The 3,439-nt window shown below is 42.7% G+C and overlaps 1 pseudogene; it reads left to right on the top strand.

Moving 5' to 3' along the window:
- The first annotated feature begins 1,340 nt into the window (after positions 1-1,340).
- Positions 1,341-2,555, top strand: LOC133460817 (general transcription factor II-I repeat domain-containing protein 2A-like; annotated as a pseudogene).
- Positions 2,556-3,439: the final 884 nt, after the last annotated feature.

Below are 3,439 nucleotides of genomic sequence, written 5' to 3'. Positions count from 1 at the left end.
TTCATTTACTAGTACTGTAAAAGTTAAAGTCAGCCCAAAGAAAATTACTTTAATTAAGTAAAAGTGTCTTTGAAGATGCCTGTATTTTATGTGTAAGGCCTTCTGATTAATGACCATCCGGTCCGCCTACTTCCACCTCCGCAACATAAACCGCCTCCGCCCCTCACTCACCCCCAACAGCACTGCCATCCTGGTTCACTCTCTGGTCACCTCCCGTCTCGATTATTGCAACTCCCTTCTATTCGGTCTCCCCCACAAACTCCTCCATAAAATCCAGCTGGTCCAGAATGCTTCAGCCCGCATCATTACCAAAACCCCTGCCATCTCCCACATTACCCCCGTTCTCCACCAACTCCACTGGCTTCCCATCAAATACCCTATAGACTACAAAATCCTCATCAACACTTTCAATGCCATCCATAATCTTGCCCCCCCTTACCTGTCAGACCTCATCCATATCAACACTCCCACCCGGTCACTCAGGTGTGCCTCCTCCACCAACCTCACTGTTCCCCCAGCCCGCCTGTCCACCATGGGGGGTAGAGCTTTCAGCCGCTCTGCCCCTCGCCTCTGGAACAGCCTCCCCCCCGACATCAGGAACATAGACACTCTTCCCACCTTTAAATCATACCTCAAAACCCATCTATTCAGGCAGGCATATGAACATCTAGATTAGACTCTGCTGTCGACAATGTGTTGTATTTCTTTTTAAACTTGTTTTTTACTGTTGTCACTGTTTTTCTTGCTCTGTCAGGCGACCTTGAGTGTCATGAAAGGCGCCATATAAATAAAATGTATTATTATTATTAATGGTTCTGTGTTCCTACTTTGTATGGACTGGTTCATTGTCAATTTAGTATCAATGGGAAATGTACATAACTGACTTGTCATGTCGTGGACAGTAACTAAGTACATGTACCCAATTGTTCTTAAATAAAGATTTCAGGTCCTTTACTTGAGTATTTGCATTGTATGATACTTTATACTTCTACTCCGCTACATCTCAGTTTGTGTCAATTTAGGGGTCCGGAAGTGGAAAAGTTTGAGAACCCTATTCTTTAAACCAGAGTTGTCAAACTTACGGCCCGCGGGCCAAATCAGGCCTGCGAACGGGTTTAATCCGGCCCGCAAAATGATTTGAAGTTAAAATTAGCTGCAAATTTTCAATGAAAGAAACTGCTGTTCTGAATGTGTCCACTGGATGGCGCAATATAAATTATGTTAAGCAGGCAAACTGTTTATACCGGGGCAGCAAGTAGGCCTGACAGATGGCCTGGAACTAACTGCCTTATGTCTTCTACTTTGAACATTACACGCTTTGGCACCCTCATTGCCCCAAAATGTCTCTGTCAAAAAAGAGAAAAGTGGACACAGAGTGCAGAGTTTTCCAAGAAAAATGGTCATCATCCTATTTATTCACAGAAGTGAATGGGAAACCTGTGTGTTTGGTATGTTCACAGCAGGTTTCAGTGCTGAAAGAATATAACCTTCGACGCCACTATGACTCTTCATACCGAAAAATACTAAAACTTGCTATACTAAAACTAAAGCAAGGACAGCAGAGACTAGACAAGGTAAATTAACTTTTGACGGCTCTGAAGAAGCAGCACTCTGTGTTTTCTCGTAGATGAGAAATAAGTGATACTGCAGTGAAAGCCAGCTACCTTATTGCTAATGAAATTGCATTGGCTTCAAAACCATTTAGTGAGGGTGAATTTGTGAAGACATGCATGCTGAAGCGTCAGGCTTTTGCAAATATCAGTCTGACAAGAAACACAGTTGCAGACAGGATTTCTGATCTTGCAGAGGATTTGGACAGCCAATTGAAGCGCAAAGTAAAGTCATTTATTGCGTTTTCAGTTGCAATCGATGAAAGCACGGACATTACAGATGTTGCGCAACTGGCGATATTCATCCACGGAGTTGATGACACTTTGGCCGTCACCGAGGAGTTCGTGGAGTTGGTGCCAATGACGGACACCACAACAGCAGCTGATATTTTCACCGCCCTCGTCGGAGCGCTGGACAGGGTTGGAGTGGACTGATCTTGCGCTGTCAGTCTGGCTACAGATGGTGCACCTTCAATGACCGGGAGAAAAGCAGGTGTTGGGACAAAATTCAGAGAGAAGGTGCAGGCTGCAAATGGAGGACGTGATTTTTGGACTTTTCATTGTATTTTGCAACAGGAGACATTGTGTTGCAAGTCATTGAAGATGAATAATGTCATGGAGGTGGTCGTCCGAACCGTAAATTTCATCCGATCCAGAGGCCTGAATCATCGTCAGTTTGACAGCCTTCTCAGAGAGAAAGACCACAACTATGGCCTGCCATACCACACCGAGGTAAGATGGTTAAGTCAAGGTGCTGTGCTAAGGCGCTTCTTTGATTTAAGAGAGGAAATCAAACATTTCATGGAAAAAAAGGGCAAACCAGTGTTAAAATTTAAGTCAACAGAATGGATGCAGGATCTTGCATTTATGGTGGATGTTACAGAGCCCCTAAATAACTTAGGGACAGTGTTCTTTTCTTCGTATGCTTGGTTTTTGAGTCTATGAACATAGAGTTGATGTGTCATAAAAAAGCGAGACTGGAATTTGCAAAAATGCATGTTGACAAGCCACAAAGCTTCTGGGAGAATGTCCTTTGGACAGATGAGACCAAACTGGAGCTTTTTGGTTTCCCTACGGTGAAACATGGAGGAGGCTCAGTAATGTTTTGGGGCTGCTTTGCTGCATCTGGCACAGGGTGTCTTGAATGTGTGCAAGGTAAAATGAAATCTGAACACTATCAAGGCATTCTGGAGAGAAATGTGCTGCCTAGTGTCAGAAAGCTTGGTCTCAGTCGCAGGTCATGGATCTTCCAACAGGACAACGATCCAAAACACACAGCCAAAAACACCCAAGAATGGCTGAGAGAAAAGCGTTGGACTATTCTAAAGTGGCCTTCCATGAGCCCAGATCTGAATCCCATTGAACATCTGTGGAAGGAGCTGAAACATGCCATTTGGAGAAGACACCCATCAAACCTGAGACAACTAGCAGTTTGCTCATGAGGAGTGGGCCAAAATACCTGTTGACAGCTGCAGAACGCTGATTGACAAATACAGAAATTGTTTAATTGCATTGATTGCCTCAAAAGGTTGTGCAACAAAATATTAAGTTATGGGTACCATCATTTTTGTCCAGCCCTATTTCATTAGTTTTTCTTTTTTACTAACTATGTTAATCAACAATTGAAAAGTAATGGCTGATTTTGATTATTTAATTTTCAATACATTTTTATTTATTGTTACTTTTGTAAGTTTCAAGTGATTTCAGTGAGAGTTGTGGGTTTTTCCTTCTTTAACTGAGGGGTTGTTACATCCCTGTAAATTTGCTATTTTTATTTACTATTTTTGTTTATTTATTACGTACTCTGCTACTAGGGATCATAGAATACG

This window comes from Cololabis saira, chromosome 15 (genome assembly GCF_033807715.1).
Source record: "Cololabis saira isolate AMF1-May2022 chromosome 15, fColSai1.1, whole genome shotgun sequence".
Taxonomy (NCBI): domain Eukaryota; kingdom Metazoa; phylum Chordata; class Actinopteri; order Beloniformes; family Belonidae; genus Cololabis; species Cololabis saira.
Note: the sequence above shows the minus strand (reverse complement) of the source record. Positions and strands in the feature narration are given on the sequence as shown.